This window comes from Cyprinodon variegatus, unplaced genomic scaffold (genome assembly GCF_000732505.1).
Source record: "Cyprinodon variegatus isolate N-32 unplaced genomic scaffold, C_variegatus-1.0 Scaffold97, whole genome shotgun sequence".
Lineage (NCBI taxonomy): Eukaryota > Metazoa > Chordata > Actinopteri > Cyprinodontiformes > Cyprinodontidae > Cyprinodon > Cyprinodon variegatus.
Window position 1 is genome coordinate 500,582 of NW_015150550.1, and position 23,881 is coordinate 524,462.

The window sequence follows — 23,881 nt, forward strand, 5'->3', positions numbered from 1 at the left end:
TTAATACAATACAAAGCAAAAAATCTTTATGCAATAACTACAAAATGAAAAACACAGTAACAGAACTGAAATATTGTAGTTTGTTTATAAAAAAACAAAAAATAAATAAATAATATTAACAGAGTATAGTCAGAGAGCCTGTAAATGGACTCACTATTTTGTGGCAGGGGTGATACTTTGTCCCCCTTCAGTCATTACTGCTCCATACAAAGCAGTTATTTTTAAAGTCAGCTTTTGCAAGTTTTATTATTTAGAATAATTTTTTTAATTGAACTTTTGTTAACTTTTGTTAAACTTTTATTTGTTGCACTGAAATGCCAATATATAGGGTTTGGGCACATATAGTTGATCGGAACTGGTTCTACCCTTTAAATTACCCTGAATTGTTCAACTCTTTCATTTTTGATTGTCAGTTTGGATGCCCAATGTCCTTAATGGTAATGAAATTACCTTATATTAGCGAAGAAGAATCCACATTATATTCTTAGACAGAAAGCTACATGTAAAAATTTAACTATGAAAAGAAAATTAATTATATTATTTTAGAGTTCATATGTTAAAAATGTATATAGAGGTTGAAAATAACTATGACATGATTTATAGTAACATTAATACAAGAAAAAAAAATAAATCAAAATGAGAACAGAATTGTTGAAATTTAAACGATATCCATCCATATGTAAATTGTACTTTAAATACTATACATAATTATAACCTCCAACACCAAGGCTATTTTCTATTTTTTTTAGCCTCTTTTAAACTGCCCAATACACATTTACGTTGGCAAGACACTTCACCTGCCTTGCCTGCTGTTGGTGGTCAGTAGGCCCACTGGCTTTGGTTGAATGGCAGTCTTGCTTCTGTCAGTCAATTCAGTTTTAAAGGATTTATGCGTTTGTTACAAGAACAAACCATATATTTACTGTTTTTTTGGTTTGTAAAAAAAACAACAACAACACAATAATGACATGAATTTAATTAATTGGTTTTTAGATTATTTTATAACTTTATAAAGTGGCTTCTCTTTTGTTGTTATTTTTGAAAGTAGGCAGACAAGAAACGGTATTAGAGAGAGAGGAAAACAAGCAGCAAAAGTCACCAGGCCGGGACTGAAACCTGTGCCAGCAGCGTTGAGGACCAAAGCCTCTGTACATAGGTTGTTAACTTAACCCTTCACTGCCAATACATCCTTGATTGGGGATTTTAAGAAATATATTTTTCTATAGCTGGGTTTCAATGAAACACAAAATTTAAGCAAACTTTATAAAGAAAAAAAAAATGGAAATTGTAATTTGCAATGTTTTAATATGGTTTAAGGCAAATTAACCGAGTAGCACAGCTTGGGCGTGATGTCGTCTTACATCGTCGTCCAGATCAGTAATGGAGGAAAAGTTTTAATGAATGTATTACAGTACTATTATGCAATTCCAAAAAAGTAAAAAAAAAAACTTTGTTTACAAGTTTGACAACTTTCCCTTCCCATCCAGGAAGCTTTTTCAATTCAATTCTATCGTGCAAATTTTCCTTATGTCAACATGTCAGCTAGCAATGGTGATATTGCTTCCAGCCATGTTTAAGCGCATAAAAGGAACTTATGGGAAGACACTGACAGCAGAAATAGCTGATCAGTCAATGTGACTGATTGCTACTTCAGAGCTGATTTGAAAAAAAGTTTTTTTTCCCCCCATCAATCTGTTGTGTATTCACCTTTTTTTTTTTTTTGCAAAAGCCAACTTAAGTAGGTGTTAAAACTTCTCTTCTAATTTAAGGGAGTTTTTATTTTTTATTTTACTGCTTCAACAAAACATTTCTGATGCAATACCTCAAAAATACAAATCAGAAAAAGCAGATGGAAACACACCTTATATTCTGAAGAAAGATATTCAAACTGGCTTAACACAATGAAAAAACAGGAGACGATCACAAATCATAAACGTGTCAAAAACTGCTATTAAAAACATCAAATAACAACCGGGCCACATTGCAGCTCTGTGCTGACTCCACCCCTTGTTTTGACATTTAATCAGCAGAAAAAAACATCTAACATCTGTGCATCAACCAATCAGATGGATTTCAGCTGTAACATATAAATTCTGACAAGTAAACTCAAACATCCAAGCTTTTAACGAGCAAAGCAGCTCCTCCATCCAAGATCAGTACTGTTCCAGCACCAATTGGCTCCTATCTGACTGACCATGATTGGCCGGTATAATAACTAGAATTGGGCACAGTATGCTTCTCAAATAAAGATGTAATGAGACGAGTGGAAATGTTACAGATTTTTATCAGTTATCAATAACACAATAAACCCTGCATCTATTTTCTTTCGTTAACAGTACCAAACACAGAGAAAATATAACATTTAACTTTTAACCTCCACACTGATTGTCACCAAAAATAAAGAATGACTGCAAGAAAAAGAACAAAAACAACATTTTAATAATACCTAAATCCTTTTTTTGTTTCTCAGGAAATATATGTCTTTTTTGAAGATAAGTGAATGCAAACTTAAATATAGGTGGAAATAAATCACCTACAGCATTTACAGGAATCTAAGCTTCAGAAGTTTCGATGGCAGAGAAAGACATAATAGCAGTATCACATCATTGTGATACTGAAAATGACACAAATAAAGTCAATAATATATAGTAAGCTGACCTTTACCCAACTGAAAGCTACTTCTAATTCAGGGAATTATACACCTGCAGAGGACAGATGCCTGTCAGAGGAGTCCGAAATGGTTTGGACAATCCAGACCTCACATCAGTCAGCTCACAACTCAAATATGTGGCCCTGAAACCAAAAGCAACATAAGCTAAACTGCAGACACTTCAATTATGCTACCTAAAAAATCCACTTTCAGTTCTGAACTCAGAGACAGCGATGAGCAAACATTTCCACAACTTCTTTTTAACATACATTTTTCTCAGACAAAGTCACCGAAGAAGGTCAGAGTCGGGGAGAATTTTTTTCAAGGGCCAAAAGTGTTGGTGAGACAGGTTACAATCAAAACAGAACCAGTAGATGCATGATCTACTCTGAACAACGATGTGGCATCAAAACCCTCCAGCCTCCACTGAGAGGAAAACAGACAGATTCTTTCATCTTCTCTGTTTCAACCAGAACCACAGAGCGGCGCAGCCATTCAGCACATACGTTTCTAAAGATCCAGCAAATCTTATCAAACATTCAGCTACAGCATGAGTCGAACCTTTAGATGCTTTTTGGATTAAATCAGCAGCAAGCAGGTGGTCCAACTTACTTGAAAATGTCTCTTGCTTCAAAGTTCTATGCATGTCTGCACAATAAGATCCAACACCTAGAAGACACAAAGAGGAAGACGCTCAGGATGAAATCAGGTTTAAATCACATTAATCACTGTTCTTTGACCATCATTTTGCAGGAGCTGTTTTTGGATTTAAAAAAAGGGACAAGAAACAGCTGGGGTTCGCTATGCAACATTTCAACATTTTCAACCCTTTCAGTGAGACGCTAAATCACAGTTTAACTTACAATCATAGAAGAAATACATGTGTGAATAATTTGAGAGATTAATCTTTTATTCAAACAAACTCTTACTAGAAAATGTGAAAAACAATCCCAACCTTGTAAGTCTTTATTATTTTTTTTCATATGTATAAATAAAGAAAATATTTTGTTGACTCCTTATTTATCAAACTTTGATAAAAGATGAATATGTTTCTCCAGATTGCAAAGCAACTTTCTGTGACTTTCAGATGCTGCAGCTGGAAGAAAAGGGGATTTTCTAGTAAGGCATTCTCATCACTTAATCCAATAGGGGAAAACTTTGAATAACTGCACATCAATAATAAATATCACATAGCGGAATCTCTTCGTGAGTTTTCTCCTGCAAATATAGAAAAGATCACATCTGTTTGTTTTATGCAGGATTTTCCCCCCAGATTGGTGTAAGGCCTTAATATGTATCCAAATAACTTAAATTGGGTGCTATTAGCTGTAATGTGAAGCTTTCTAAAAGACCACAACGGGTTAGGAGAGCCATCTCTGCTCCTGTCTCGCTTGGATCTATTCAACACAGCTGGATTCACAAGGAAACACAAGGAGTGAAGGCAGGGAAACCTTTCCACAGGAGCCAATGAAATGTGAAGTTGTCAAAACACACTTTTTCTCTCTGCTTTTCCTTTTCTTTGTTTAAACCAACTGAATACTCTGGAACCACAAAGAGGGTGAAAGCAAAGGTTTGACTTAGATCCCTTATTCTTTAGAAGTCAGGAAACAGGATGAGATGAATGATGAGGAACATATCCAGGACTTAAGATCCGGCATTGCCTGACGTGGCTTTTTAAATATCCTTCATTATCCAACCTGTCTTTGAAACCTGAGCTCATCACCTGCACACGTCTTCTCAAACAAAACTTCAGGGGAAAGTCGTCTCTGTTGAATCTGATAGGATATTTGCTTTGCTTTGTAACTGTATCCAAACAAGTGTTATATTTACTATAGTTGATTCATAGCAGCTCTAAAACAGAGGCTGTTACTGCTCCCAGGCAGTGCATGGGCAGATTTAGCCTCCTCTGTCATGAAATGATGGACTCTCTTGAGATAGGGCCACATTGTGTGGCTCAGAAGAAGGGAAATCTCCCTTTTTTAACAATGAAACCCTCTTTAGTTTTTCCAACAACTTTCACAGGGCTCAGATCAAAACAGAACAGCTGTGGATCTACCTGTATGTACCTCTGGTTCACAATGATAACAGTTCATCCAGGTGGGTGTCAACAAAGACAACGGTGCAGGTAGAATCCCAGACCTATTCTACCTTGCTAATCTCCTCATTCTGACATTTACTGTGATTTGTGAGTCAGTACAAAGGCTGAGCAAACAGCCTTTCCCATCGCCCCTGGAGGAAGGGCTGAGAGAAACATTCAGAAATGCTTTGGTCTCTCCAGACATTTGTTCAACATGGTTCACCTATCTTTTCAACCCGAGGCTGATTAGGGAAAAAAGCTGTTGACTGGCAGGTTGCTATTTCTTCTCCTGTCCTCTTTGTGGAACAGTATATTTGTCAAGAAAGGGCCCCGTTTCTTTGTGCTTGCACAGATGTTCCTACATAGAGGTCAGAACTTATAAATGCATAAAAACACAAAGGTAGACAGAGTCAACAGAGTAGCATAAGATCAATAAAGATTTATATTAAGGTTGATTAAAGAGGACAGAGTGAATCATTGCAAAGAAGCAGATGACTCAACAAGAAAAAGAGATTCCATTTCCTGGTTTTTTGGTTGATTACAAACACACAAAAATAGATTGTGTCAAAGAATGAAGTTTTCCACTGCTTGTATAAAGCACCATAATTTTTTCCTAGTACTAAGAATACATGGCATATCAAATTCGGAGATCATTCAAATCAATGGAAGAAAAACTAAAAAAGGCACAAAATAATTACATAACAGATATGTATCAAGACTTCAACCTTTTTAACTTTGATGATTACAACTTACAGTGAAAGAACCAAAAATGTACTTTCTATGCAATCAGTTAAGAATCAGCTTTATATCAGCACCTAACTGAGAATCTTACTGGTCTAACAAGCTACTGTATGGTCTCAAAAGTAATCACTGGGATGCTGTCTCCACAGACGCTAAAGAATCTTCATTGAAACAGCCTCAGACTGCAGGACGTCTGCACTCTCCTTAGAGTCAGAATGACACAAAGCCAATCATGAGCATTGCTTCTTTGCTCAGCAACTGTACTGCACATACTTGTAAGAGCTTCAGAATTCGCTGTCCTTTATGCAGAGTCACTACACCTACTAAGCTTCCATTGACACTTGCTGTCCCTGTAGATGACTGTTCTGGGTGCTGGCCTAGGTTTAAAGATATGCTAAAGTTGTCTTTGCTTATTGGAGCCACCCTTAGAAATAGGATGAGGGGCTGCATCATCTAAGGGGAGCTCAGAATACAGCTGCTGCTCTCCATCGTAAGAAATTATGTCCTAGGCATCTCATCAGGCAGCTTCTAGGTGCCTTCCTTTGAGGTTTTCCAGGCAGGTCCTACAGAAAGTAGAACCCAGGGTAGATCCAGAACCATCCATAATGCTGGGGGAACACACATGCACACAGGTCAACATATAGGGTGCCTTTGGCTGCGCCTAATAAGTGTACAACAGCGCATGTGACAACCTCAGGAATCGTAAATCTTAAAATAAATAGAGTGTAGGAAACATAGTAAATAAAAAAGACTCACATTAGGTGAACATGTGCTTTCAAAACAACTTTCTTCTCAGTTTAAGAGGAAATCATTTTCTGTTTTACCACTTTTCCCCTTACTTACAAAATATTACATGACTACAGAGATTTATTGCTCAAATTAGAGCAGATTTATACTTGATGAACCAAGCCTGATGGTTGACACATCCTCAGAGCATAAATGATGGGATTCAGAACATCATTAATGTCTAGAACCATGTCTGATACTCTTCAGTTCTCTCACTGTGGCTCATGATAACCAGAGGCTAAGTTTGAAGGGCAACATTCCTGCCCTCTATGCATTCAAAAGCCAACACAGCATGTAGCTTTGTCCTGCAACTTTGCCAAGGATTCCTTTTAGGAGTCGTCAGCGGGTCAATGGCACAACGCATTGTGTCACTGAACAGAGATGTCCACTGGGCAGTTTAGTGGAGTTCAGGTGAAGGAGAAGGATGTAAAATTGGTACTGTGCAGCAATGAAATCGGCCATAAATGCTTAAACCTAAATCTCTTCATACTGCTTGTTTTAAAACAGTAGACAGACTCAGTGTGGCTCCTATTGTTAAATGAACCAATGCTTTAGATTGAAGAATTGTATTGTTTTAGCCATAAATCCTAATGCTTTCTGATTCAACAAACGATATGTCATCAGGACCTCTACCTGCAAAGGCAGCTGTAGAGTTCAGCTGATGCAACTGATTTCAACCCCCATTAGCGCAATCAGTCTGTTCACAAAACACAAGGTTCATTGCAGATGTTTAAAGGTAATTATTTTTGCTATATTTCATACATGCCATTATAGTTGTCCAACTTGTAATATGTGTTTTCCTCTACCTACCACATTTGTCATCTTTGTTAGATAATGTCTTCCACCCCACGCATGAAGCTGTTGCTGAACTGGAAAGGTCCTTCAGTTACAGACTGCTGCTCCCTAAATGCACAAGGTAGCGTTATCACTGATCCTTCCTCCCTGTTAGACTATAACCATAACTGTTCCAAATAACCTCAATAGTTGACATTAAAAATGCAGATTTCTGCACAGTTTCTGTCTTAGTCTCTCCGGTGTTGCTCCTCTTTTCACATATCCATTACTGTAAAAATGTCCACAGCTGTATATGGATTATTTATTCTCCAGATGCACAGTATTTATATTGTAAAAACACTGTACAGTATTTTATTTGTTTATTCTCTTAACACTTATTTAGTTTATTTATACACTTTTTTAAGCTCCACATTTGTCTGACAACTTTTGCTATAAACTTTTGCTGCTGCTGTAACGCCACAATATTGTGAGACAAGAAAAGGATGTTTTAAACTTCTATTCTACAGGCCTCATTACGCGGTTCATGGGAAAGAGATTCTGGTGCGCATGATGGTGTGACCCACTGCATGCTCTCTTTTACCTGGTTACTTTGTTTAGTCTCTGTTATAATTAGAAAACAGGGGTGATGGTTTGGTATTAGATCCCCCAAAACCCCCCAAAAATGGTAACAAGTTCTCCTCAAACCCCATCACAGATTCCACAATAGAGTCAGAAAATAAAACTAGTGTGACAAAAAGGGTCAGACTGAAGTCTGAATAAGATGAAGGTAAATGTTGGATTAGCTTTTAAAAAAGAGGGAGCTCAGACCTGCCCTGGTGATATCCCTCTTTTTACCAAAATGGCATTATGCCACATTCTAAATAACTTCCATATTTATGGACAGTATAAATCTAAACAAGACCTGTGGAGCCACAGGTGGTGCATTTCCTTTTGTGTTGTTACAACTTGTTGCCAGAGGGGGCAAACATCTGCTAAAAATCTGGAACTTCTTCCACTTCTTCTTCTTTAGTCCCAACAATCTTTGACTGTTTTGAGAAAGGGAAATTCTGAAAAGAGCATGCATCCCGTTATTCTAAAAGTGTCTTTGGTGAACGTGCAAAAAGCATAAATATGAGCTGAAGCTTTACTCTCCATTAGGAGGGCTAAACCTATGCAAACATGATTTATTCAAGATGCTTATAGTTGGCTCTTTGTTTCCAAACTCAGGGAAACAAATGAGAATTTATGAAGTTGGTCATAAATCAACACCACAGGATATGAACTACAGAACATATGAGCGTCATCACACATGTACATATGCATCTTCTAGATACAAAGCCTTCATATTTGCCTTCACAGTCAAATAGTCATACATACATGCCCCATAGACACACATACATCAATTTGTCCCCTCAGACAAGCCTGCATACACATAGATATGAACAACAGTGGTGAACAGCTGCATGGGTTGGTCTGGAGGGAGACCAGCAACCTCTTGGTCACAAAGGGCTGCTTGTGCCCCCGGCTGCTAAAACATAAAACACAAGAGATAAGACCAGACACTGTTTGCCAGGACCAGTGGACCTCCCCCAAAGAGGAGCTGCAAGTGGAAGTGTTTCACACACATTCACACATATAGAGAGTAGGTTCTACTATTTTAATCAGAAATTTAGATTGCCTTCCATTCTTTTCTATGGCATGGCCCTAACCCTGAGCTAAACTCCATTCACACACTAAACATAAAGCTTAACCCCGAAGCAAAACTGTTCTCGGAGTGGGTCCTCACAATACACCAACACACACACATACACAGACACTTTTCCGATGTAAACACAAATATGAGTCCTTATAAAGAGCGATGAATCCAAATATAGATCAGTTGGTTTCTCTAGAACTTGAATAATTTACTTTAGTGAGGCATAATCCAATGCCTACAGAAATGGTTGACATGTTTGAGAGACATGGATGAGCAGGGCGGACCCAAATATTAATGGGGCACTGATTTTGGGGCCTTCTATTTCTACCAATTTATTGTGGCAATCAGCAGTGGAATGATCAGATTATTCAGTGCAATGATCAGTTAATACACAAACCCATTGTAAATGTATTAATGCTCTAGTAGTGCTATTTACACTCTCCTATTTGTATACATAATCTGAGTAATAAAATATGCTAGGATGCAATTTAACTAAAGTAAACGTGTAATGAGTTTTATTCTTTTTATTTCCAAATGCAACAACAATGTGCAAAAAAAAAAAAAAAAAATCTGTAGCGCAAAAACAAACAAATAAAATTGGTTTAACAGATAAAAATAAATTGTACAAAAACACAGCTAAACAAAATAAAGAATAAAATATAAAAAATTTTCTTAAATGATGGAAATAAAAAAAGTAACCTGAGAGCAGGTAGAAATAAAATAAAATTTCAAGCTGAATAATTAAATTTACAGAAATGTCTGTAAATATATGTCAAAGCTCTATTTGAATACCTTAACTACCCCTTCCTATATTTTTGACTGTGTTACACTGTTCTTCTTCAACACTTTACTCACTTCTTAAAAACTGTGCTTCCTAGCTTTTCCATTTGCAAAGTCACTGATGTCATCACTGCAAGAGAGCCTATAGCCAACTTTGTTATTATTGATCACTACCGATCACTACTTCTTTCTACTTCTAATATATATTTATTTTTATTTTTTAACTATTTTTCAAGGCTGCACTTTTAAAAAAGATGAAATTGTCCAGAGAGCTGTTCCAAACGAAATATCGTTTTGTTTTACAGTTGTGTAAACAAAATGACAAATAAAATCTCTCTGAGTCATAAAAGATTCAAGGTAGTTGAACGTCACTCTGCAGATGTAACAGTCACTGGAAAGGGACAGGCACACCTCAGAGTTACCTTAAGACTTGGATAGATTATATCATATCTTGGTTATTTTGAGAATTAAGTGAGTAAAAGGGGTCGTCTTTGCTTTAGGACATCTGAAAGGTTCTCAATTTCTTAAACCACTGCACTCAAAACACTACTGGACTGTTCTCCAATGCTAAGTGTGACTCTGAGAGGTTTACAAAGAAGATTATAAAATGAAAAAAATTCCAGGATGATCCTAAAGGAAAACCTGTTAAGAGGCTGCAGAGACCTGTGACTGGGCTGGAGGTTCAACTTCCAGCAGAACAACCATCCTGGACATTCAGCCATGAAAGCTTAAAACCACAGCAGATTCATAGTTAGAATGGCCTAGTTAAAGTCCTGACCTGGATCTAACTGAGAATCTGGGGCAAGATTTGAAAACAATGCCCTCATAGGTTCTCCCATTTGACTTAGCTTGACAATAACCACCAAATGACTTTGACTTAGTTTTATATAATTAATGTCACAATCAACAAACAAAACAAAAAGGGTAAGACAATATTAATATTAATAGTAAATATTGTGTTGCCCATTTTAAGTCAGTAAATTGAAGAGGAAGGCATGTCGTAGTGCTACAGCAGAGTGCATATCTACTCTGACTGTCAGATGTTGAGTTCAGCAGAGACACAGTCTAGAAGAAGGAACTGTCTCTGTGTCAGTTGGCTTTTGCCATTGGTACTCTGTGGCTTCATCCCGGAGGTAATGTGAAGTGTGGAGTCTGCAGAGACTACAAATGATCTTCTTTGACCCTAGACCACTGGTTCTTCATTCTGGTCCTTAAGCACAACTGTCCTATAAGTTTTAGATATCTCCTTGGTGCAACACACCTGACTAATATAAAGGGATGATTAACAGGCTTCTGCAGCACTTTGGCTACGTCCACACCGCAGCCTGAAGTGACCCAAATTCGATTTTTTTTTGCCCATATGCGACCTTGATCTGATCTTTTAATGACACTCTGAACATCACTGATCCAACTTTTTCCAATGTGACCCAGGCCGCTTGGCTATGTGGTCCTGAATCAGATACAAATCTGAACTTTTCAAATGCGACCTGTGTCTGAACAGCCAGGTTGCATCCATCCGACTTGAATTTCATTAATACCTGACAGTGGTCACTCTTCTGCTTCTTGCTACGCAGAAGTGGCAAGAAAAAGAACAACAATGGTGGACGATAACGAGCAGAGTAGTATTTCTGTTTAACCATCTTGGAAAGATTGAGTTTTTAATGTTGGGAAAGATCGTTAGATGTTCTCCCGCACTACCATCCATGTTTAATTCCCTAAGCACAGAGCACACTTGCTTGTGACGTCATTGCGTCCTCTACTGCGCATGCGGGACACTTTTGTTGTATGCAGCTCACACAGGAGATCACATACAAGTTGCTTATATTTGGAAATGGGAACAGCAACGCCAAAAAAGTGGATTTCACAAAAAAATTGGAATTGAGCATCAAGGCCTGCAGTGTGAACGTAGCCTTTGCGGCTGCTGAACAGCTCATGCAATCATTTGAAGCAGGTGTGCTGCTACTGAAAGACCTATAAAGCAGCATGCTGAGCAGCGGCCCTTGAGGACCGAGACGGAGAACCATTATAGACCACACCTGTACAGGTCATAGGTGAAAGGAAGGTCAGCCCTGATCATCTTCTATGACGACCTGATTGTTTCTACCAGTTTGGCCCTATCCTGTTCTTTCAGTGATTCATCTCAAAGAGGGATAAACACAGGACAGAATGAATGATGGTGGTGTAGAAGATGGCTAGCAGCTGCTTTGGAAGTTCTACTTTCTGAGTTACCACATGAAGCTCAGTCTTGGTGTGGCGGGTGCTCTCCAGAAGTCCTAGGCGAGTTTAGATCCAGGTGGATCAGAGTTTCACAGATGGGTCAAGCTGAGATGCAGTCATGTGTGTAAGGAGTGGAGGGGGAAGAGAAGGTGCCCTTAGGGGGTTTCAGTGTTTCCTGAGGTGGAGAAGATGCCCCTGTTTTACTTTGTGCTATCAGATAAAGTGTTTTTTTTTAACATCTTAAAAACTACATACAGAGCAAATATCGTTCCTAACCCATCAATCCTGCTATACTACGTCTGCTCACTGAATAACAAAATTAATAATCTCCGACACTAACTCTCTTTAAAAAAGGAGATTAGTAACTGCTGTGCCATCATCCTGTCAGAGCCATGGCTTCGTTCATCGATACCAGACAATGCTGTTAGCCTGGAGGGGCACACTCCGTACTATCTTAATAGAAACAGAAAACTTAGTGGTTAGACTATAGACGGGGGGCTCTGTGTGTATATACACAACAACTGGTGTAAAAATGCTAGATTGGTCCCAGCTTCTGCTCTCCAGACATTGAGTCTCTGACTCTTAACTGCAGACCATTCTATCTGCTCAGAGAGCTCACTGTGGTCAGCATCGCTGCTGTATATGTCCCCCCTCAGTGCTAATACAAAAGAAGCCATGAAGATTCTAAAACAGGCTAACTCTGAGCTCCAATTTGCACACAAAGGACGTTTTCATCTTTGCTGGGGAATTTAACCAGACTAACTTGAAGACTGTCTCCCTCATTTTTACCAACATTTGGACTTTGCAACTCTGAAACAAATCACTCTGGATTTAGCCTACTCTAAAATTAAATATGCATTCAGAACAGGACCCAGGCCCCAAGACCACCTATCTGTCATGCTTATTTCTCCATATAGGCCCTAGCTAATCAGGGCAAAAACAACAGTGAGAGAGGTCAGAGTGTGGACTGAGGGGACCATGGAGAAACTCCAGGACTGTTTTGAATGCTCTGATTGGAACATGTTCAAAGCTGCATCAACCTATGGCAACAATATAAATATAGATGTGTATGCTGTGACTGTGTCAGACTATATCAACTAATGCATTGAGGGTATCAGTATCACAAAGAACATCACCACCCGGGCCAACCAACAACTGGACGAATGGGGATGTTCGGAAATTGCTAAAAGTACGGAATTCAGCTTTCCAGTCGGGTTACAGAGGTACTGAGGACAGTGCGTGCCAACTTGAACCGTGCCATCAGAACTGCGAAGCAGAAACACAGCCAGAAGATCCAGGATCACTTCAACAATGCCAGCAACACCAGGAGGATGTGGAAAGGCATACAGGTGATCACATACTCCAAGCACACCTGGAGGGGAAGAACACACATGTGCGGAGGCTGTTCCTGGCCTTAAGTTCAGCTTTCAACACCACCATCCCACAACATCTGATAGGCAAACTGGAGCAGCTGGGAATACACCCCTCTGCAACTGGCTGCTAGACTTTCTCACAAACAGACCTCAGTCAGTCCGATACGGGACAGAACATCTCTGATGCCATCAACCTAAGCACAGGCTACCCTCTGGGCTGCGTCCTGAGCCCCCTGATTTTCATTGTGATGGTCGGTGGTGTCCTCAGGTTCACCACTGACCACATGGTGAAGTTTGCCGATGACACCACGGTGGTGGGCCTCATCAGAGACGACAACGACAAGGAGTACAGAGAGGAGGTGGAGCAGCTGGTCGGCCGGTGTAAAGATAACAGCCTGATCCTGAACATGGAGAAGATGAAGGAGATCATCGTCGACTTCAGGAAGAACCGGCCTAATCACGCTCCACTGCTCATCAACAGCTCAGCTGTAAACTGGTTAGCAGCACCAAATTCCCAGGGGTGCACATCACAGATAACCTCACCTGGACTGTAAACACCTCCTCACTGGTGAAAAGGACACAAAATCGCGTGTACTTCCTGGGGAAGATGAGGAGAGCCCATGTGACCCTACCCATCCTCACGACCTTCTACAGAAGCACCAGAGAGTTCAGAAGCACGAGAGAGAGTTATGACAAGCTGTCTCAATGTGTGGTACGGAGGCTGCAGCACCTCAGACTGGAAGAAAGTGAGAAGAGTGGTTGGAAAAGCAGAGAGGATCAATGGGGCTCCTCTGCCGTCCATTAAAGAAATTTCATCTAAGAGCCCGTATCATTATCAATGACCCCTCAATCCCCCACCATGGACTGTTCTCCCTGCTGCCATCAGACTGCTGAACTGTTGAAAAAGCTCTAAATCAAGTCATAAACTTTGATAACAATAATAACAACTAACCAAAAACACTGCATATTTATCTTAATGCTCTGAACTTCCAATATGTTTTTGCACCATGTCTTTTCTCCCACTGTTTACATTTGATCACTGCTGCACTTTATGGAATGGATGTTCTTAACTTTGTACAAAATAAAATTTCGTTTTGTGTACACTCTGTGTATACAAAATGACAATAAAAGTTGTCTACGTCTACCTAAAACTATGTGAAAAATGCCTACAAATTGAGATTTCAAATACACAGCATGCTGTTCTATGTTTCTATCGATAAAAATATTCTGTTATTTCTGTTAACGTGTTCTTCATAATAATAATAAAGATGAGATAAATGTTTCTGGTTGTTAGTCAGATAGTTAAAGACTAACTTACAGCAATGTAGTGTGTGTTTCCTGTAGTAGAAGGTGGCATCCAGGTACCCCTTTTGCAACATTGAACAAAAGTGCACATTTCTGCTGACTAATCACTGTTACAGCAACCACTTTCAAACATTTAATGACATATGGAAATCTGCACATGTTGAATTAGGATCTGTTTGCAAAAGAGGAGAAAGAAGAGTCTAAGCTTTGAATGATACCCCTTTTGTTTCTCACTCCTGCCTTTCTTTTCCATCTCTCTTTAAAAAGCCTTCCCAGCCATCTCCGTCTTTCACCATTGGTGTGCAGACAAAACTAACTCTATTGTTTACATATCTGTTTCCTGTCAGTCCTGTTTCTGTTTTATTACAGTTACAAAATACAGCATCATCTCATGTTCTCATGAGTTCCTGATGAGAGCATGAACAAACTTAATGACCTTACAATGCCTTAAATATTTGTCTCTTGCATCAACAGGGCGTGCATCTCCATAAAGCCAGATGTGAGATGAAAATATAGTCGAGGAGATGTGGAGGCCAGACTCATAAATGTTGCTGCATCACCCAGCAGTTTGTTTTATTCATTTCCACTTCATTCATCAGCTGTCCAGAACTGACCAGTGGGGCAGCTGTGGCTCATTCATAAGCTCCATTAGCCTCTCGCTCATACAAACACACATATACAGTGCTGCACACACACATGCATATGCTGCCTTACTTTAGTGAACTGTATGCAAATAATAAAAGGCACATGTTAACAAAAAAAGGCAGATTAAAAACAGTTTTGAATGAATGTTTAACGGCATGGCTCAAAATGAGGCCTGGGGGGATTTTTACTAAGTATGTACACAAGGTGTAAGCTTAAACATCTGCGTACGCAAATACAGTAAGAGTGAGAGGGTACTGGGTAGTCAGAAACACCTGGGACTTGGTCCCCTTTGGGAACACGTTGATGGTTGAATCCACCGAATCAGCCTGATGTAACAGAGCTCAGTGAAATAACAGGGACAGAGATGTGAAAGTTTACACATGTATGATCAGAGAATCCCCCACGTTCTTGCAAACATGGTTGCTTGATCTGAAGAATCCAAATCCAGAACCAAACTTTGTCTTGCTAAACCTTATATTTTAAAATGTGTTTTAATTAGAGGATATGTTAATTAGTTTAAGCTAGTTTAGTTTTCTGGGGGCCATTCTCACTACCTCTGAGGTAGGGTCTATTTTCATGCACGACCCAGCATGTGTCCTTAATTGTCCATTCTAATGAGTCACAAAGGCTTTCATTATTAAGATGTGTGACTACAAATGACTTTTTCTGACTTAGAAGTGATTTTTTTTGTTTTAAGATAAGGATGCAGCTGCTTTGGACTTTATTGTGATTTTATAGAAGTCACAATGTACAATGTAGCTGCAGGTACAGAGTCAGCGCTTTCCTTTTATTCCTTGCTATTAGAGCTTTTATTTAGGTAACTAAGTCTCTCTTCCTCTAGTAAACAGCTGTAGGTGACAACACTCCTAAACTGACAGACAGTATTCTGAGAAAAGGAAAGGTTCAGGTCCACTACTCCAAACATGATTTGGTTTATTTTACGGAAAGTAAAATATTACAACCAGTAGAAACCACCTCTGTGCTGCGGAAGAGTTCCCTGTTTGCGTTTTAAACATACATTATGAGATGAAAAGTTTCCAGAGGCTTCTACTGAACATGAAGAGAGGAGTGGATGCCTCTGTCAAACTGATTGATAAACAGGAATCCAATTACTTCAATATTTCACCCATAAAAATAGACATAAATATATTGATAGAAATATTTTCTAAACTCCATATTTTTTTTATTGATTTTGATTATTTATCTGATTTATGTTTTGTACACTGGATAACAATATTTTACTGGAACTAGATATTTCCATGCAGAAATCTGTGATTTTCCTGGGCAATATCCTAAAAGATAAATATTCTGCATATCGCTCATATTAAACAAAACAAACACAAATAAATCTCAAATCCTCTCAAGTGAGTTGTCTAACAATCTTCTCTTATAAATATTTAATTCTCTGTGAATTAATGCAGATCATTCTTTAATAGGATCTTTCACATACGACATAATGTTTGTTTTTAAAACCTAATATCCCTAACAGACTTAGTGAATGTTTTTTTTATTGTGTTCATAAAACTTCGAGAATAATCAAGCTAAATTAGGAAATTAAACAACATGATTGCCTATAACGATAGTGGAGACAGAAGACACTAAGAGTGTATTGAACAAAACCTACTCTAGGTTCACTCTAGGGTAAATGTTACTAGCCACTTCATACGTTATCATCCCAATAAATGGTTGTTATGAGAGGATTAGTCCCATAGAATGGCTTCAGATTGTGCCAGTAGGCTCAGTAGTTTGTTATTACTGAGTGAATCATAATCCTAACCCTAAAGTAATTCATTTTCCCTCCACAAATTTAATTAATCTATGTGTAATCTGAAAATAATTTCAGTAGTTTTTTTATCTACTGTAAAGATAAGATAAATAAAAACAAAATGATCGGCATGTTGCTCATATTAAACAACCAAAGAAAAATAAACCTTATATCCTCTCAACTGATTTGTAGAATCCTCCCCCTATAAATATCTGTGAAAATTTGCATATCATCAAATGGACATGCAATGTTTACTTTTAAAAGCTAATGTATCTTACACGAAGTGAATGAATAACCCTAGTAAAAGATTTTGTTTTTAATGCACAAACCTACAACAAAAATCTGACTAAATAAGAAAATAAAACAGCATGATTGGTTGTAAGAAGAGCAGAAACAGAAGACACTCCGAGTTTACTAAACAAAACCTGCTCCCGACCAGGTTAGCTCTGGGCATAATGCTACTATGGCGACTGAAGCAAAAGTTGAGTAAACTCTTTTGTGTAACAGAAAAACCTGTTTCCCTGATTTAAGGTTTAGAAAACTTAGAGGTTTTAGTAATTCTGCTTTGTGAAATGAACCCCCGGTCTTTCACTGGTCCAGAACCGGGTAACAGGGGCATCAGCCTGAGCTGAAACATCCTGACTTCCCTCTTGCCAGATATTTCTTCCAGTGGCTCTGGGGGAAGCCAAAGGTGTACGGTAACCAAGATAACTGTTGAGTGTAAATTGCATGCAAAACTGAACCAGACCGTGCCAGACACAACCAAACCACCCTAAACTGGTACTAGTTCATCAGTAGGTCTCGGCACGGTTCAGTTCTGGCACGGTTCTCAGATTACAAAAAGCACCTGAGCAGACCGCATCTTCTCCTTACAGTCAGCCTCCGTTATCATGAAATTTCATACATTCATAAAAAAAATAATAGCTTCCCTACCATGCCACACAATGTCCACTGATGATTCTGCTTAGCAGTGTAATGACCCTCAATTTCTGTTGTGGTTTCCTGCATCTATAAGCCCTGATGAGACTATTGTTTATTGTATCCATTTTCACAAAAGCCGAGTCTGTCATGTAAATTCATCAAAGGCTGCATATTTCGGCTGACTTCACAAACAACGAAATATTACAATGATAACAAAACATAACTTTCTGAATGTTGGTTTGCTTGTTTCCCTCTAGAGAGCAGTAAGTACAATAGATCGTCACTAGGAGGCGAGGAACCGTGCTAGCGTGGTGTGTAAATGGTCGTAAGGAACCAAGCTCGGCACGGTTAACTGATCCAAGCTCTGTGCCGATCGGTTTTCAGAGGGTAGTGTAAATGGTGTAATATTCTCTCCAGCATTTCCTGGGCCATCCCCTGTGCCTCATTGCCTGCCTCTAGGCAGCATCAGAAACAGACGTTCAAGCCACCTCAGGCTTCAGTGGCTCTGTTCCCAGCGTCTCCCAGATGGCCGAGCTCCTCATCCTATCTCAAAGGGGGGGCACAGCCACCCTAATAAGAAAGCTAATTTTGGCCGCTTGTATCCAAGATCTCATTCTTTTCAAAATTTCATGACCATGGGCAGGGATGAAAGTAGTTTACATTTTTACTAATACAATAGAAAAGATTGATTGGCTCACATTGTTTTCCTACACCCCACATGTATTTTTAAAAGATTGGATTTTTGTTAGATAAAGTCGAAAACCAAACTATATATAACAGTTGAATCAAGCATTTTTTGTTTTAAACTTTGCGCCTTTAGCTTCACATTTTGATTATAAAAAAAGGATTAATCTAAAAACAAATATTCCTGGCTGAGTAGTAGTTGAAATGAAAATGCATTGACTTTTTTTTCATAATTTTAATTCATATTTTAAATAATTAAAGATAAATGCTGAGGCAACATTTAATAACACTCTAGAAGATGGGAAAAACCTTTTTTGCCATTGTGGCAATGAAAATTAGGAGGGACTGTAATATTTTGTAGCTATAACTAGGCTGATGAAACACCAACAGAACTTTTTGTTCAATGAAAGGTATGGTAGCAGTTTTTTTTAACTCTTAACTGACAAAAACTAAACTAGAATAGTTTTACTCAAGACGACATCCACCTAATTTTATCACTCCAAACACCTCTAAAACACATCGCCATGACAATCCAAACTTAATTCAAAAAAGGAAACGAAAATGTTAAAATATTCAAAAGAATTAGAGAAAACAGAAAACAAAAGGAAACTTTTACATCCTAATTGGATGGATAGCAATTATGAAAGATAAATATTCAAAGAAAGTGTATGTGTCTTTTTGTCTTGGTCTTTATCCGATAATAAAATATTAATTCTGGATATAATATAGAGATTCACTTTGTTGTAATTCAAGAAAACTTTCCATGACCTCTCATTAGCACCACCAAGGCAGAATACAACCGCAAACACAGAGCTAAGCATGTGCAAAGACTGATTTCTGCGCAAGCACAGCTGGTTGAGAAGACTTTGTCAGAGCTTAATCTGCACCACACGCGTACTCAATGAGCGAATGTGAGATTAAATATTGCCTACCTGTTGCTCAGATTGGTAACTGTGCACTAAAGTTGGTGGCAGAAAATACCAGAACTGTATTGTTATGGTTTTTCACCATTTGGGACTCTGAGTTTTTAGTTTTAGGTTATCAGTTGTTCTGTTTTGTTGGTCTTTGTTTTATTTTTCATTAGTCTTACAGCAGTTACTCTCTGTTGTCCTCTTGTGCTTGTTTCCTTTCCCCTTGGTTTCCTTCTAGTTAGTTCCATACACACCTGCTCCATATTCAGCTCATTAGTCCATCCTTTGTTCTGTTCCCCTTATATACTCCGCCTCTGCAGTCACTCAGTACTTATTCCTTGTTGTTGCTTGTTGTTCCCTCGTTTCTGGCGTCCCACTCAAGCTTTCCCTGATGATTTTTGGTTTTTTGATTCTTAGTATTTCGGATTTTTGGTTTTCTGCCTTTGTTCTTCATGAAATCTTAAAGATTCCCCTCTGCCTCCTGGTCTCTGAATTTTATGTCCTCAAAATCTCCACCCCATTGTGACACGTATTCCTGCTTAGGAATAGAAGAGGGTAGGAATGCACAATGTTGAAAAACAAACATATTTTGATCTAGAATGGATCACTTTCATTTGCTCTTTCCACTATATCCTGAGATGTGGTAGTGGATGCATGAATGAAGCACACTCATTGTGATATTGTTAGATAGAACTTATTTGCACAGAAAATAAACTATATTCGTCTCACATTGGAGATTGATGCATGCAAGCAAACCAATGTTGAACAAATTATAATGTGATTAGTCTAAATGCAAGTCTCAAAGTTGAATTTAATGATTGCAATTTTTTCGCCTCTCTAAAGTACTCAGTGGCCTCATGTCTTCCACTGAGGTTCTGAATCTTAACCACCCTGCTGTGTATCCTTTTTTTGTACATCCAATCATGCTTTGTGTGAATCATGTTTTCCTTACATGAAAACAAAGTCTACTGTAAAAGAGAAACAACATATATTTTTCTCCTATCTTACTCATGTTTTTTTTTTTTTCTAATTTATCCTTCTCTTAACACGGGGAGACCCAGGAGACGCTGGAGGGACTATGTTTCTCGGCTGGCCTGGAAGTAGCTTGGGATTCACGCGAAGGAGCTGGCCCAAGTGGCTGGGGAGAGGGACGTCTGGGCCTCCCTACTGAAGCTGCTACCCCCGCTACCCTACTCCGGATAAGCGGAAGAAGATGGATGGATGGATGGATGGATGGATGGATGGATGGATGGATGGATGGATGGATGGATGGATGGATGGATGGATGGATGATTGGATCCTTCTCTTAAATCTTCTATTTTCTATATTGGGAGGGGCTGTCCATATCTCCCCTTAATGTGCAAAATATCAGAATCACAAGAACAGAAAATCACACTTAGCTGCAGGGGTTTGCTATGCACTGGTTCAGCAAAGATGCTCCTTGCTATTCGGTATTTAAAAAAATACCTATCATCAGCCATTTCAGCTTGAAAATTACCTAATGTTTAGGAATCCCTCTGACCCTCCCCATAGCCACTTCAACCTTACCTTCAAAAGTTTCACTCTGCCTTCTTGTGGGAGTGTATGTGTTCATCTCATGTAAGCACACACAACTGAGTAGCTATGTTTACATGAAAAAAAATGATGATTGGATGTAAAAGTATTTGGACAAAAACAATCTGATTGTACAGATGAAAATAAAACCAGCAGGGAAACTAACTAGCAAGAAACATAAAATATTTTCAACACACTAGAGTAAATTATATAAATTGATCATACTCTGTAGGTTTCCCAAGGATAAACCTTTAAGAAAGCAATGGGATATAAAGAAATAAAGGGGTAACTAATATGACTCGAGGAGAAGTCAGGGGAATAAATCAAAATTATAACAAGACCAAATTGGTAATACTGCGAGAAAAAGTAAGTGGTAATATTACAAAAAATATTGAGAATAAAGTCTGAGGATCAGGAGAATAGTCATACAGTCATAACATTTAGTAAATAAAGCTTAACAAAAACCACCAATATACTTGCAATGTAACACAAACACAGTTTTTGTATTTATTTTGCCATAAACCATGATAATTTTGGACATTGAGGACCAATATCCATGTTTTATTGGGGCAGAGGATGCTGTTTTGTTCCACAGTTGGCTGCGAGGATCGCCTATCCAATTACTTCAACCCCCTCTCTCTTCAAGACGGTATCACAAGACACAAGACACAGGCATTCAGTCCCACCCCCCATGGTGCATTGAGGACAAACCAACTGTTTCTGTTTCACAACAGAGAGAAGGCCACCATAGAAGCCACCATCATGGCCCCTTGCTCATGGACCAGAACTTCAGACTGACCAAGGCTAATTAGATCTGGTGGCCTATATCAGAAACAAAAAAGCAAAACAGACTGTTTGCAACATTCTTCTTTGAGTTGCATGTACTGATACTGAGCAGTGCGCTTGTGCTCTGGTTTGAATCCCTACAGCCTCCACTCTGGGTTCCTGAGCAAAACCCTTAACCCCACACTGCTCCCCGGGCGCTACACAATGGCAGACAACTGCTTCCCAAGGGGATGGGTCAAATGCAGAGAGTGAATTTCCCCATTGTGGGACAATAAAGGGATTTACATACATTCCGGTGCTTGAGGAGGAGGGGAGCTTCCCTGATGTGTACCTGTTACCGAGGCAAAAACTCGGGCCTGGGAGGTGTTTGGAGAGACCATGGGGAAAGACTATCGGCTGACCTCAAAGCGATACTGGCAAATCATCCAGTACCTCTGAAGGGGAGAAGCAGTGCTTTGCTAAAAATATTTTCAGTGGGAGCGGAGAGCTGCTGACCTCGAAGGAGAAAATCATTGGATGGTGGAAGGAATAATATAATCCAACTGTTACCCTCTGTAGTGGAAGAAAAGACCGGAAGCTTGGTGCATAAGTTTATCACCCAAGCATCAGCGAGGTGGTCAAAAAACTCCATGGTGGCAAGGCTTCATGGGTGCATGAAAACTGCCTTGAGTACCTTAGAGCCTTGGATGTTGTTGGGCTGTCATGGCTGAAATGCCTCTTCAACATCGCGCATAGGTAAGGGACAGTACCCCTGGATTGGCAAACTAGGGTGGTGGTTCCCCCTAGATAAGAAGTGGGGATGGAGGGTGCGTTCCAAATATAGTGCAATTACACTTCTCAGTCTCTCTCCGGGAAGGCCTATGCAAGGGTCCTGGGAGGAGAGTAAGGCTGATTGTCAAACCTCGCCTTCTGGAGAAACACGCTGGCTGTGGAACACTGGATCAGCTCTAAATTCTCTACAGGGTTTTTGAGTGCTCTTGGGAGTTTGCCAAATCGGCCCACATTTGTTTTGTGTCCCTTTTCCCTATGCGGGGTGCGTCAGGAGTATGAAGTTGGGGGCCCATAACTATGGGCCATACAATCTCTGTACAAGCGGAACAGGAGTTTAGTCTGCATTGCCGGCATTAAGTCAGACTTGTTCCCAGTGCATGTTGGACTCCGAAAGGGCTGCTCTCTATCAATGGTACTGTTGATAATGTCTAAGTACAGGATTTCTAGGTGCAGCCAAGGGCCAGAGAGGGTCTGGTTTGGGGACTAGCACATCTTGTCAATGCTTTTTGCGGATAATGTCATTCTGCTGGCAAGACCTACAGCAAGCACTGGGGTGGTTCGCAGCTGAGTGTGAGGCGGCCGAGATGAGAATCAGCTCCTCCAAGTCTGAGGCCATGGTTCTTGACCAGAAAAACATGGCTTTTCCCCTTTTTGGTGGAGGAGAGTTCCTGCCTCAAGTGGAGGAGTTAACATATTTTGGGGTCCTCTTCTTAGTTGAGGGGAGAATAGAGCAAGAGAGTGATAAGTGCGGCTGCTGCTAAAATGCAGAAGCTGCATTTGTTTGTCGTGGTGAAGAGAGAGCTGAGCAAATAGGCAAAGCTCTTGATATACCAGTCGCTCTACGTTCCTATCATCACCTATTGTAATGAAATCTGAATTATGAACGAAAGAGCAAGATTCCAGATAAAAGAGGCTGAAATGAGCTTTCTCCATAGGGTGACTGGGCACTACCTTAGTGATGAGTGAGAAGCTTGGTTATTTGGGTAAGGATCGGAGTAGAGCCACCTGGATTCAGCTTAGGTGACTCTGTCATCTCTTTTAGATGCCCCGTGAACATCTCCCTCGGGAGGTGTTCCAGGCACGTATCACTGGTAGGAGGCCCAGGGGACTACCCATTACACGCAGGAGGAGGTGTCTGCAGAGGGGAAGTCTTGGAGTCTCTGCTGAGACTGCTGCCCCTGCGACCCAGTCCTGGATAAAGCGAAACACATCAAGTACGAGTACAGTGTTGTGACTAATGTGTTACTAGGTAAAGCGTTACAGTAACTTTTGCAGTAACTAGCACTGTAAATAATTCAACTAATTCTTCTACCTTTAATAAACACATGTTCTTTACTTTCTCAAGGCTACTTGCATAGTTTCCATTTTCTCACCCAAAAATCTTCAGATTATACAGTCCTGCTAGAGTTTTTTGCTTACTGGAATAACTCATGTTTCAATCTATT

General features: G+C 39.4%; 1 long non-coding RNA gene across 1 annotated transcript in view; it reads right to left on the bottom strand.

Moving 5' to 3' along the window:
- Positions 1-3,260: 3,260 nt before the first annotated feature.
- The window catches only part of LOC107084298, a 153,906-nt gene continuing 133,285 nt past the window's right edge, over positions 3,261-23,881 (bottom strand). Inside the window, exon 3 of the long non-coding RNA XR_001481216.1 lies at positions 3,261-3,319. This is a non-coding gene — a long non-coding RNA (uncharacterized LOC107084298). The remainder of the gene's footprint in view (positions 3,320-23,881) is intronic.